A 15000-nucleotide genomic window follows, 5' to 3' on the forward strand; every position below is an offset into this window, starting at 1 on the left:
TATCCAATCTATGCTTCAAGGAATGAAATGACCATTTCTACACGAGTTACACACACACACACACTCACACACACACACACACACACACACACACACACACACACACACACACACACACCTTGAAGTAACACAGGTGAGTAACTCAAAGCTCATCTCGTGAGTGTGATGTCACGAGTGAGTACCGTGTGTGTGTGTGTGTGTTTCTGACAAGACATAACACGCCACTGGTACATGACACCCGAGAGCAGCCACCCCCCCTGTCAGCCCCCCCCCCCCCCCTGTCAGCCCGTCTCCGTGGATACGAGATGGATGTTTCCTGGTTTTAATGCTGCAGCTTTGAGCGTCTCCTTCACATCGATTGTTCTTGGATAAATAAACAGAGGGAGAATGAGATGGAGGGGGGGTGGGATAGAGAGAGAGAGGGAGGGGGGGTAGAATAGAGAGAGAGATGGAGGGGGGGTGGGATAGAGAGAGAGAGGGAGCGGGGGGGTAGAATAGAGAGAGAGATGGAGGGGGGGTGGGATAGAGAGAGAGATGGAGGGGGGGGTGGAATAGAGAGAGAGAGGGAGGGGGGGTGGGATAGAGAGAGAGATGGAGGGGGGGTGGGATAGAGAGAGAGATGGAGGGGGGGTGGGATAGAGAGAGAGATGGAGGGGGGGGTGGAATAGAGAGAGAGATGGAGGGGGGGTGGAATAGAGAGAGAGATGGAGGGGGGGTGGAATAGAGAGAGAGATGGAGGGGGGGTGGAATAGAGAGAGAGAGGGAGAACAAACAGGCGCACAGTGATGAAACAGAGGGGTCGTGTGCAGAGGTCAGGTGCATTTCAGCTTCCAGGAAACAGAAAACAAAACAATTCATTCATATCTCACTGAAGCTGATTAAAGATTCATTGTTCCTGTCAGACCGACTCGGGGCTCCATTAACTCCTGAGGAGAGGCTGCAGTTTGGGTTGTAACCAGAAAATAAGGATTATTTATTAATATTAGGGTTAATTCTTTCTTTTATTCTTCCCTTTGTTATGTAACTTTGCACCATTTTATATGTAATAATATACATGTCTTTGTATATATTGTCCTTCTATCTATCTATCTATCCATCCATCTATCCATCTATCCATCAATATATCTATCCATCCATCTATCTATCTATCTATCTATCTATCTATCTATCTATCTATCTATCCATCTATCCATCAATATATCTATCCATCCATCTACCTACCTATCTATCTATTTATCTATCCATCTATCCATCAATATATCTATCTATCTATCTATCTATCTATCTATCTATCTATCTATCTATCTATCTATCTCTCTCTCTCTCTCTCTCTCTCTCTCTCTCTCTCTCTCTCTCTCTCTCTCTCTCTCTCTCTCTCTCTCTCTCTCTCTCTATATATATATATATATATGTATGTATATATATATATATATGTATTGTATATATCCTTCTATTATCTATGTCCATATTTCTATTGATCCACGGCGAGACCAATACAGTAAAGCCAGACTGAAAAAAGGTACTGTACCTTTAAATGACATCATCTCCTTTCACAATAAAGTTCTAGGTAACGAGTACTTAATTAACCCCTAAGTTGTTCTTACATAATGTTTATTGTTGTACATTTGCATATGTAATACAAGTAAAGTCCTCGTAGATGTGGCGGGCGGACCTTCACCCAGGAGACCGCTGTACGTGTAAATGCTAATAAATAATAAAATAATAAATAATACTTTAATAAAGAACCAACAGATGTCACTCACACATTCACTATATGTTCCCATTTAGTCCTGCAGGCTTTACTACTGTTCTGTCTGTGAGGTCACACGCACACACACACACACACACACACACACACACACACACACACACACACGCACACACACACACACGGTGATGAAACCATAGGAACAGATGAAGGCGCTGTCGGCAGCAGCTGTTCCTCCCATGATCCTCTCTGCCTGTGTCTCTCTCTCCTCCCTTACCTTCCTTCCTTTATTTCCTCCTTTTGGACTCTCTTCCTCTTGTCTCCTGCTCCCTTGTCTCCTCCCTTGTCTCCTCTCTCCTCTTTCTTTCCTATCCTCTGTTTTGCGTGTAAACGTAACTTTGACTTTGTTGCTTTAAAAAAGATAAAACTTTACTAACTTCTTCTGGGAGGAGTTATGACACGATAAGTTAACTCTGACAGTTTCTCTACATCTGATTGATCTGATTGATCTGATCACAGGTTATTGATTTATTGATTATGGTTTGAGGACTTTTCAAAGCCTCAGTTGAACGTTTCGACCCTCAAATCACACGACAGTCAACACAGTGTGTGTGTGAGGGGGAGAGAGAGGGGGATAGATGGAGGGAGAGAGAGAGAGAGAGAGGGATAGATGGAGGGAGAGAGAGAGAGAGAGAGGGGGATAGATGGAGGGAGAGCGTGAGGTCGGAGGTTGGGAGCGGAGAGCGTCATGTTCGGAGTTGACGGTGTTTTTTCCCGTGTGTCTCGTGAGTGTAGATCAGTGTATGTGTCGGTGTCGAGTGGGGTACTGTGTGCACGAGGGGGGTTTGGTGGGTTGAGTGTGGGTGTTTGCGAGCCGCCGGCGCGCTAGCAATGTGCTAACGGCGGGCTAGCGGGGAGCTAGCGGCGGGCTAGCGGAGAGCTAGCAGCGGGCTAGCGGAGTTAGCACGCCAAAATGGACTTGAGTTGGCTCACACGTAGGCACGGGATTCGGCTTATGTTGGTGTTCCCGTGCACGGTGGAGGACTGCAGTCTGGCGGTGGGGGAGGTGGTGGGCTACAGCAGCGTGAAGTCCGCTGCCCGGATGAACAAGGCTGTGGTCTTGTTCCTGGACAGCATCATTAAGGTCAACACGGTGGTGGAGAGCGGGGTCGTGGTGTTCAACATGCACATCCCCGTCTCTCCCCTGGCGGCGGCGGTGAGGGTGACGGTGGCGAACGTGCCGCCGTTCGTGAAGGACGAGGTACTGGTGGGGGAGCTGTCGAAGCACGGGAGGGTCACCTCCCAGGTGAGGAAGATGTCCTCTGGGAGCAGCTCTCCACTACTAAAGCACGTGGTGTCGCACAGGAGGCAATGCTTCATGCTGCTTCATGGCAGGAGCGAGGACTTGGACATCACTTTCACGGTGAGAGCTGATAACTCTCTTTTTATCATTTATGCAAAAACTGACAGTATGAAGTGTTTTAACTGTGGGAGGGAAGGACATCAGAGCAGGGCCTGTCCTCGGAGGAAGGCTGGTGGACAGGACGACACCAGGGGGGACCCCAAAGACGGAGAGGACACGGAGGGGGGTCGGGAGCAGCAACAGGAGGAGGCAGGTGGGGTGAAGCAGGTGACCACAGAGCGGGGAAGTGGGGGGAAGCAGGTGATCACAGAGCGGGGAAGTGGAGGGAAGCAGGTGAACATAGAAGGGGCTGAGATGGGTCAGCAGGAGGAAGAAGAAGAGGAAGGGGCTGAGATGGGTCAGCAGCAGGAGGAAGAGGAAGAAGGGGCTGAGATGGGTCAGCAGCAGCAGGAGGAAGAGGAAGAAGAAGAGGAAGGGGCTGAGGTGGCCCAGGAAATGGAGGGGGAGAGGGCAGGTGTAGTACTGCAGGTGGAAGAAGAGGGGGCAGGGGCGGCCCAGGGGGGGCACATATTCAGGAGGACAGCCAGGGGTGCACTGGAGGACAGGTGGAGGTGGGTAGGGGGCAGGAAAGAGGAGGGAATGAAAAGTATGGGCAGGTCATGGTAGGAGAAAGTGAGGTGGAGATGGAGGAGGGTGAGGAGAAGCTTCATCCTCTGAAGAGGAAGGCCAGGGGGGACGAGGAAGGCTCGCAGAAAAAAAAGGGACCTTTGGGCCAAGGGTATGAGTCTGAGTCCAGTATGGACGACTACTCTGTGGTAGAGAGTGGGTCCTCTGACGAAAGTGACTCTCAGAGGGAATATAGTCTGGCCAGGCTGAAATGGTTCCTCAAGGACACAAAGAATAGGAAGTGTGAAGTGGAGAAGCACTTCACCGATCTGCCAAAACTGATTCTATCTATCCGGCTTCACATGAAGAACAAGACGAGGAGAGGTTTTACACGCCAGTAGATTTATAGGCTTCAGAAGATCAGGACGGTGGTGAATAAAGGGCTGAAGGAGGAGGCTGACAGCCAAGCACAGGAGGCCGGAGATCCGGAGGAGCAGCCCGGAGGAGCAGCACGGAGGAGCAGCCCGGACGAGCAGCCCAGAGGAGCAGCCAGAGGAGCGGCACGGAGGAGCAGCCCAGAAGAGCGGCCCTGAGGAGTGACCCTCAGGCGCAACCCTGAGGAGCGACTCAGCCCAGAGGAGGAGAAACTTGGACTATGACATTGAAACGGGGTATCAGGACCACCAGCGGACAGAAGCGTTGCGTTTGTTGTTTTTGGTTGTTTTTGTTGTTTGATTTAGTTTTGAAGTGAGTGCAATGTTCTGTTTGTTTGTTCGTTTTTTTATGTAAAATAAAGGTTTTCTAAAAATCTCTCTCTCTCTCTCTCTCTCCCTCTCTCTCTCACTCCCTCTCTTTCTCTCACTCCCTCTCCCTCTCTCTCTCTCCCCCTCTCTCTCTCTCCCTCTCTCTCTCACTCCCTCTCTTTCTCCCTCTCCCTCTCTATCTCTCTCTCTCACCCATCTCTGACTGTCCATTGTTGGACCTGTTTCCATCTCTCTCTCCGTCCGTTTCTTCTTTCTTTGGTTTATATCCATGAATCGTGAACGTCTTCAAATGAAAGGTAGAACACTGATGATCATTTCATAGTAAATATTATCAATGAAAGGTAGAACACTGATGATCATTTCATAGTAAATATTATCAATGAAAGGTAGAACACTGATGATCATTTCATAGTAAATATTATCACGACTTAAAACAATAAAAAACAAGCCCTATATTTTATCTCTCGTGTCTCTTTATCTCGGCCTTTCTCTCCTTCATCCTTTCTTCCATCCCTCCATCAGACTGTGTCTCTTCCTTCGCTCTCTCCATCCTTGTTCCCTCTTTCTCGTTCCCTTCCTCTCCGCTTTCTGCTCCTTCTCATCTTTTCAATCCCATTTTTTCCTCCTTCTTCTCCTTCATCCCCTTCTTCTTCCGGTGGTAGTAATCACTCCTCACCTTTTTCCCCCATTTAAAGTTACAATTTTCTGTCGTCTGTAGTTTTAATTAATCACGCTACTCGTTAACGACCCCCCCCCCCCCCTCCTCTCCCCCCCGACTGCTAATTAATCAGGTTTCTGGCTTAATGAACAGTCTAAACTCGTTAAACCTGTTTCGCTCTTAATTAGCCCGTTAGCTCCCGGGCCTATCGCTCCGACAAGACTATTAGGCACTACTACGCCTTGATGGCCGAGTGTGTGTGTGTGTGTGTGTGTGTGTGTGTGTTAAGATTACCTCACTCCCTAATGGGGCTACTCAAATATTTATAGGGCAGGAAGCTGAATGGGAAGAATGATAGCGCTCAGGGAGACGGCAGACACTGAGGGAGTACGCCAGAAGACCGATGCTGCCTTCAAGTGCTCCTCGTAAGCTCCGGCTTCCGACCTCGGAAGTTGTAAAGACGGTGGAAAGCCCAAAGGGTCACGACGCGTCTCCCTCCTCCTCCACTGCAAAAGATGTGGACGTCGCCCCGACCGGGCCGGACCCCGGTGAGACGTGATGAGGCCGACGCCGCGTTCCTATTGGCTGCCGGCCGTCTTCGCGACGTTAGCGCCTCGTTTGGCCGCGAACACACGAATCGTCACATACTGACACTCGGTCGGCGGGCCCAGAAGCTTCGAACTATGACGCTCTGTCAGGGAATGCACGCCTTTCAAAATAAAGTACAGGACACATACAGTTTCAACTCGTTGCATTCAAAACGTCTTTCAGAATAAACTGTCAGTGTTCACGGGAAACAGATAGTTTACACAAAGTGGCTTTTCAGAAAATAAACTTCCGGGTTCACAGGAAACATGGAGTTTATGGGCGCAGGGTCTTTTCAAAATAAACCTCCGGGTTCACAGGAAACATGGAGTTTATGGGCGCGGGGTCTTTTCAAAATAAACCTCCGGGTTCACAGGAAACATGGAGTTTATGCGCGCGGGGTCTTTTCAAAATAAACCTCCGGGATCACAGGAAACATGGAGTTTAAACTCGTTACATGCAAAATGTCTTTCAAAATAAACGTCAGGGTTCACAGGAAACTGTTTCTGCTTTTTACGCACATAAAGTCTTTTCAAAATAAATGTCAGTGTTCATGTGCTACATGCACGCAGGGTCTTTTCAAAATAAACCTCCAGGTTCACAGGAAACGTACAGTTTATTCTTGTTATGTGCATAAAGTCTTTTCAAAATAAACTTCAGTGTTCACAGGACACGTACAGTTTCTTCTTGTTACGTGCATAAAGTCTTTTCAAAATAAACTTCAGTGTTCACAGGACACGTACAGTTTCTTCTTGTTACGTGCATAAAGTCTTTTCAAAATAAACTTCAGTGTTCACAGGACACGTACAGTTTCTTCTTGTTATGTACATAAAGTCTTTTTAAAAAAAACGTGCATAAAGTCTTTTCAAAATAAACCTCCAGGTTGTGTGTGAGCCTTGAAGCGAGAGCCAACGGACTGAGGTCACTCCTCTGCTTAGGAAGCAGGAAAGAAGGAAGGAGGACACGAGCAGATTGCTACACGAGGAAACGGAAACAGTGCGTGTAAATTGGCTCGATATTCGAGGAATCTCGTGGCTCGGAAACAGATGAAATGATCTCACCCCCCCACACACTCCTTATTACAAGACAAATGTGATTTTACGACTTGTAATTAGATTAAATGACACAATGGATGGTTGTCTTTAGCGCTGCAGGATGCAGAGCGACATGAGAGAGACGAGTGATGACATCAGGGTGTCAAACGCACGGGTCAGAGAGTGTGTTACACTGATGAAAGGAAAGGAGGAAAGGAGGGAAGGAGGGAAGGAAGGAAGGAAGGAAGGAAGGAAGGAAGGAAGGAAGGAAGGAAGCGAGATCGAGGAGTCGGGAGAGAGGAGAGTGAGATACTAATGAAAGAAAGAGAGATGAGAGAAATAGGTCAGCATGAAGTCAGTGTTGAGGGAATGGGTGGGACCAGATGGGAAACACATGCTGTGACACACACACACACACACACACACACACACACACACACACACACACACACACAAGCGTGGGTGGAGTCTGGCGGTGACCTCTTGACACCAGATGGAGGGACGACACTCTTCCTCTCTATGTCCTCCATCTGATGTCATCTCACAGCTAATTCACTTTGCCTCGTCACTCTGTGTTGCATTCTGGGTATTTGAGTTTCCCCGACAGAGCCGCTGCGTTTGAGTCCCGTGGGATGAACACGCGGCTAAACTCAACATTTTAACGGAGAGTACCGCCGGCCTCAATTTACAATTAGAAATAAATAAATACTGACAATTATAAATACTAGAGAAAATACTGCAAAATGCAGTCAAAAATTATAAATACGACATAAAATACTGCAATATTTTGTCCAGAATTATAAATACAACCTAAAATACTGCCAAATTTAGTAATTATAAATACTACAGAAAAAAGGTTTGTTTGTGTTACATGTGAAGGTGTTTGTTTGTGTTACATGTGAAGGTGTTTGTTTGTGTTACATGTGAAGGTGTTTGTTTGTGTTACATGTGAAGGTGTTTGTTTGTGTTACATGTGAAGGTGTTTGTTTGTGTTACATGTGAAGGTGTTTGTTTGTGTTACATGTGAAGGTGTGTTTGTTTGTGTTACATGTGAAGGTGTTTGTTTGTGTTACATGTGAAGGTGTGTTTGTTTGTGTTACATGTGAAGGTGTGTTTGTTTGTGTTACATGTGAAGGTGTTTGTTTGTGTTACATGTGAAGGTGTGTTTGTTTGTGTTACATGTGAAGGTGTTTGTTTGTGTTACATGTGAAGGTGTGTTTGTTTGTGTTACATGTGAAGGTGTGTTTGTTTGTGTTACATGTGAAGGTGTTTGTTTGTGTTACATGTGAAGGTGTTTGTTTGTGTTACATGTGAAGGTGTGTTTGTTTGTGTTACATGTGAAGGTGTTTGTTTGTGTTACATGTGAAGGTGTGTTTGTTTGTGTTACATGTGAAGGTGTGTTTGTTTGTGTTACATGTGAAGGTGTTTGTTTGTGTTACATGTGAAGGTGTGTTTGTTTGTGCAGCTTGCGATAGATATTTAGTTTGTTTTGTTGCATGTATGCATGTGTGTGTGTGTGTGTGTGTATGCATGTGTGTGTGTGTGTGTGTGTGTGTGTGTGTGTGTGTTGGGGGGGAGGTGAGGTGACACACAGCATGATGTCTTATCACTCCTCCGCTTTCGGAGAAGTTGAAGCGTGAACGGCTGTCTCCATGGCGATGTGGAGCCTGCTCTCGACACCTGTATTCGTCACACAGCGTCAAAGTGTGTGTGTGTGTTTGTCCATTAGGCAACACACACACACTCACACACACACTCACACACACACACGCACACACCAAAAGCCGGAAAGGGAACTCTGCAGAGCAAAAGTTGATGCTGAACGTTGCGTGACGAATAATTAACAAAGACCAACTGGACATTTTGCCAAAAAAAACAAGAAAAGTTTTCTACTTTTCCGCTCGACGTCTCGGAAATTAAAATGTGGTTTTCAGGACGTATTTATAATAAAGAATCCAATAACCTGTATCTTTTAAATGAAAGGGAAGGGAAAAACACCTTCCAAGATTGAGCGCTTTCTCGACTTTAAAAGATTTAAAATAAAAAAATCGGAATCAGGAACCAGATGGAATGACAATAAAAGAACAAATGATCTGAATTAAATAGAGATAACAAATACAGGAAAGTGCAGACAGACATACCGATATCATCTGGATGCAGAACGGATCAATAAAAAGTGAGGTGTAAAAAAACATCATTGGAGATTACACGTGGAAGTCAAATCGAAACAGGAACGATCCGGATCGATGGAAACCATGGAAACCACGGAAACCACGGAAACCACGGAAACCACGGAAACCACGGAAAACACGGAAAACACGGAAAAGACGAAAGAAAACGCGACGCGGCGAGACGTCGACGACAACCTCGAACGACAAGATCGTCCGTTCCCCCTGAAAACGGGACCGTCCGGGGCATTTTGTTTTTGTTCCCACGCGTGCCACTGGTGTGGTTTCTCCTGTAAACGTTCGGAAAGAACCACTAACGGCGGCGGCGGCGGCCAGCGGCTTCCTGCGACAGGTGTCATCGAGTCCGTTTGTACGTCATCACATCTGTTTAATTTGTCTTCACTTTAACCCCCGAGGAACACCCCCCCTTTTTTTATTTCTTTAACCTTCCACAAACCTCTTACATGTGGCCTCGGACCATTAGGCCACGCCTCCTTTACCGTCTCTGTGCCACCCTAAACCAATACGTACAGAAACCAGCATTCCCAGTTCTGCAGGTTTTCTGAATACCTGGACAGGTGTGACCGCCCGAGAGTACAGGAAGTTCACCTGCAAACAATGCAGACTTTTGCTTTTTTAGTCTGCGGGAGTTTTTCTGGAGTCAAACAGCTGACTGGTAATTTATTTCAAAGTGAGTCAGTGGTGTATTCTGGGAAAGGGCTGGGTAAGGATGGCCAGGACTGATGGGAAATACACTAACACACACACACACACACACACACACACGAGAGTTCCAGATTGTTATGGATTTTATTGCTCTGGCAACGCAGCAGGGACCGTCGTGCCAGTGATGGATGTTTGAGTTGAAGCCGAAGGAGAAAAGAGAGCGAGACACAAAGAAGATGAAACGCAGACGTTTTTTTTGTTTTGAAAAATAATAATAAAAAAAGTGCTTCATTTCTAAAAAAGATTTTCAGATTCTATTACCTCGTGGAAAAAGTGAAACGCGCGCTACAAAAAAACAACCTCAGGCTGAAGTGATGGTAGTGGCAGAAGCGTCCAGAGGTCGCGACCCCGGAGCCTGATTCTGGGTCAGGTTCACGTCAGGTTCGAGGGAGCACACCGCGACGTCTGATTGGCCGACGGCCGGCTTCGCGACCGCGGCACGGTTTCACCTTCACGTGATTCACCTTCACGTGATTCACCTCCAGTATTTCAGCTCCACGTTAATAAATATATTCATGAACTTATGAACGATGCTCTGTCAAAACCAACGGGAGGCGTAGAAACATCTGTTTGCGTCTCTCAGCCAATCACGTCGTTGCTTTTGCTCTTTCAACCAATCCACGTCAGTCGGATCAATATGTTCGTTTACGTCCGGAGAAAGGAAATAATGCTTTTATTGATCAAAAATATGATCTCAAACTACAAAAATTTACCCTGGTTTGCCTCTTTGTATCCCTGTATCTTTGTCTCTTTCTGTCTCTTTGTATCTCTGTCTCTTTGTCTCCCTATGGCTCTTTGTATGTATGTCTCTTTGTTGCTTTGTATCTCTGTCTCATTGTCTCTCTCTGTCTCTTTGTATGTATGTCTCTTTGTCTTGCTCTGTCTCTTTGTCTCCTTTCTCTTTGTATCTCTGTCTCTTTGTCTTCATATGTCTCGTTGTATGTATGTCTCTTTGTTGCTTTGTATCTCTGTCTCATTGTCTCTCTCTGTCTCTTTGTATCTCAGTCTCTTTGTATCTCTGTCTCATTGTCTCTCTCTGTCTCTTTGTATCTCTGTCTCTTTGTATCTCAGTCTCTTTGTATCTCTGTCTCATTGTCTCTCTCTGTCTCTTTGTATCTCTTTCTCTTTGTATCTCTGTCTCTTTGTATCTCTGTCTCTTTGTCTTCATATGTCTCTTTGTATGTATGTCTCTTTGTTGCTTTGTCTCTCTCTGTCTCTTTGTCTCTCTCGGTCTCCTAATCAGTGAGAGATAATCAGTGAGATCTTTGTTCAGCCGAGAATGGAGTTGAAATATTTTAATTTATTTGTTTACATACAAGAATAATAAAGAAATGTGGATTCTTTTCTTAATAAGTGTCTTTTTTTTTCTTCAAAATAATCAAAAAGAGCCAATCAGAGAATTGATGAGCGTCCTCGTATCTTGTTGTTCCCGACGCTCCTGAACACCAACATCCAACTGGATTCTCTGTGAGGAAGAACGTACGGGCCGCGTGATTGGCCGACGGGCCACGTGATTGGCCGGTGGGCCGCGTCCTCCTGACGGAGGTTAATGGAGGACAGCGAGGCCGCCCCGCAGCCCTGACCCTCGCTCATAATCCACTCCCGGCTTCTGCGCGCTCAGCAAAAAAATAAATAAAAACGTTGAAGGTCGCAGCCGACTCGACCGGTCCGGGAACAAGCGCTCCTGCTCGACCAATCGGAGCACGGTGCCATCGGATCCTTTACTGTAAGTATGTCAATCGTAGCCACCTTTCAGAGTAAGTGCAGTATTCATACAACACAATAAAGAAGTGTTATGAGTGAAACGTACTGATTACATATGGAAAAGTACCGGCAGTAAACATGCAGATGTTACAGCTGATGGAAACATCTGCAACAATATGTCTTCAATGAAACCACGAAGAGACGTAAAATATCGCTCTCACTCCAAAATCTCAGTTCAGCTATTTAGTTTAACATCTATGACCCACAGATTTTATATATTAAATCAATTAAAATACCATCTATATATATATATATATATATATATATATATATATATACACCCCCCCCCCCCCCCACACTCGTTGTCAGGGGCAACCGGACCTGCACCTTCAGCCGGTTCCAACAGTGGAGAAGAGAACCGCCCGGCCTCTCATCGCTTCATGCCGTGTGTTCGAGTTCACCGTGAGGAACGTTTTGTGTGGATTGAAAGACACATCGGCCACAGGGGAACACCCCCCACCCCCCCAAGAGAGAGAGGTTACCCAACTGGAGCAAGACAGCTGCATCAATATCAGAGAGAGAGAGGGAGAGAGGGAGAGAGGGAGAGAGAGAGAGAGAGAGAGGGAGAGAGAGAGAGAGAGAGAGAGAGAGAGAGAGAGAGAGAGAGAGAGAGAGAGAGAGAGGGAGAGAGGGAGAGAGAGAGAGAGAGGGAGATAGAGAGAGAGAGAGAGAGAGAGAGAGAGGTTCTATTCTCGTCTCCCTGATTCGTGTCTCAGCTTGAATGGAGGCAACGAAGAATTGTGTTGAAATGCGCGCAGACGCAAATTATTTCATAACCTTGGAACGTGTGTGTGTGTGGGGGGGTGTGTGTGTGTGTGTGGGGGGGGGGTGTTCTCCAGCAGGAATTGACACCCCTGATGCTGGAGACTTGGACACGGCGATTGAAACCTGTCTAACCAGTTAAACAAGGACAAGGTCGCATGAGAACCTCTCACATGAGAACCTGTCACATGAGAACCTCTCACATGAGAACCTGTCACATGAGAACCTCTCACAAGAGAACCTGTCACATGAGAACCTCTCACAAGAGAACCTGTCACATGAGAACCTCTCACCAGAGAACCTGTCACATGAGAACCTCTCACAAGAGAACCTGTCACATAAGAACCTGTCACATGAGAACCTCTCACAGGAGAACCTGTCACATAAGAACCTGTCACATGAGAACCTCTCACAGGAGAACCTGTCACATGAGAACCTCTCACAGGAGAACCTGTCACATGAGAACCTCTCACAAGAGAACCTGTCACATAAGAACCTCTCACATGAGAACTTCTCACGGGAGAACCTGTCACATGAGAACCTCTCACAAGAGAACCTGTCACATAAGAACCTCTCACATGAGAACCTCTCACATGAGAACCTGTCACATGAGAACCTCTCACAAGAGAACCTGTCACATAAGAACCTGTCACATGAGAACCTCTCACAGGAGAACCTGTCACATAAGAACCTGTCACATGAGAACCTCTCACAGGAGAACCTGTCACATGAGAACCTCTCACAAGAGAACCTGTCACATAAGAACCTCTCACATGAGAACTTCTCACAGGAGAACCTGTCACATGAGAACCTCTCACATGAGAACCTGTCACATGAGAACCTCTCACAAGAGAACCTGTCACATGAGAACCTCTCACAAGAGAACCTGTCACATAAGAACCTGTCACATGAGAACCTCTCACAGGAGAACCTGTCACATAAGAACCTGTCACATGAGAACCTCTCACAGGAGAACCTGTCACATGAGAACCTCTCACAGGAGAACCTGTCACATGAGAACCTCTCACAAGAGAACCTGTCACATAAGAACCTCTCACATGAGAACTTCTCACAGGAGAACCTGTCACATGAGAACCTCTCACAAGAGAACCGGTCACATAAGAACCTCTCACATGAGAACCTCTCACATGAGAACCTGTCACATGAGAACCTCTCACATGAGAACCTGTCACATGAGAACCTCACACATGAGAACCTCTCACATGAGAACCTAACACAAGAGAACCTCTCACAAGAGAACCTGTCACATGAGAAACTGTCACATGAGAACCTCTCACATGAGAACCTCTCACATGAGAACCTCTCACTTGAGAACCTGTCGCATGAGAACCTCTCACATGAGAACCTGTCACATGAGAACCTTTCACATGAGAACCTCTCACATGAGAAACTGTCACATGAGAACCTCTCACAAGAGAACCTGTCACATAAGAACCTCTCACATGAGAACCTCACACATGAGAACCTAACACAAGAGAACCTCTCACAAGAGAACCTGTCACATAAGAACCTCTCACATGAGAACCTCACACATGAGAACCTCTCACATGAGAACCTCACACATGAGAACCTCTCACATGAGAACCTGTCACATGAGAACCTAACACAAGAGAACCTCTAACATGAGAACCTCTCACATGAGAACCTCTCACATGAGAACCTTTCACATGAGAACCTCTCACATGAGAACCTCACACATGAGAACCTCTCACATGAGAACCTGTCACATGAGAACCTCACACATGAGAACCTCTCACATGAGAACCTGTCACATGAGAACCTAACACAAGAGAACCTCTCACATGAGAACCTCTCACATGAGAACCTCTCACATGAGAACCTGTCACATGAGAACCTAACACAAGAGAACCTCTCACATGAGAACCTCTCACATGAGAACCTCTCACATGAGAACCTGTCACATGAGAACCTCTCACATGAGAACCTCTCACATGAGAACCTTTCACATGAGAACCTCTCACATGAGAACCTTTCACATGAGAACCCCTCACATGAGAACCTCTCACATGAGAACCTCTCACATGAGAACCTCTCACATGAGAACCTCTCACATGAGAACCTTTCACATGAGAACCTCTCACATGAGAACCTCTCACATGAGAACCTCTCACATGAGAACCTCTCACTTGAGAACCTGTCACATGAGAACCTCACACATGAGAACCTCTCACATGAGAACCTCTCACATGAGAACCTGTCACATGAGAACCTAACACAAGAGAACCTCTCACATGAGAACCTCTCACATGAGAACCTGTCACATGAGAACCTCTCACATGAGAACCTCTCACATGAGAACCTTTCACATGAGAACCTCTCACATGAGAACCTCTCACATGAGAACCTGTCACATGAGAACCTCTCACATGAGAACCTCTCACATGAGAACCTCTCACTTGAGAACCTCTCACATGAGAACCTGTCACATGAGAACCTCTCACATGAGAACCTAACACAAGAGAACCTCTCACAAGAGAACCTGTCACATGAGAACCTGTCACATGAGAACCTCTCACATGAGAACCTTTCACATGAGAACCTGTCACATGAGAACCTCTCACATGAGAACCTCTCACTTGAGAACCTGTCACATGAGAACCTGTCACATGAGAACCTCTCACATGAGAACCTCTCACTTGAGAACCTCTCACATGAGAACCTCTCACTTGAGAACCTCTCACATGAGAACCTGTCACATGAGAACCTCTCACATGAGAACCTAACACAAGAGAACCTCTCACAAGAGAACCTGTCACATGAGAACCTCTCACATGAGAACCTCTCACATGAGAACCTCTCACTTGAGAACCTGTCGCATGA

At 46.4% G+C, this 15000-nt stretch overlaps 1 protein-coding gene across 6 annotated transcripts in view; it reads right to left on the reverse strand.

Annotated features, from left to right (window-relative positions):
• hivep2a (HIVEP zinc finger 2a) overlaps window positions 1-15000 on the reverse strand; it is a 92873-nt gene that overhangs the window by 37522 nt on the left and 40351 nt on the right. The window lies entirely within an intron of this gene.

This window comes from Cyclopterus lumpus, chromosome 24, assembly GCF_009769545.1.
Source record: "Cyclopterus lumpus isolate fCycLum1 chromosome 24, fCycLum1.pri, whole genome shotgun sequence".
Classification (NCBI taxonomy): domain Eukaryota; kingdom Metazoa; phylum Chordata; class Actinopteri; order Perciformes; family Cyclopteridae; genus Cyclopterus; species Cyclopterus lumpus.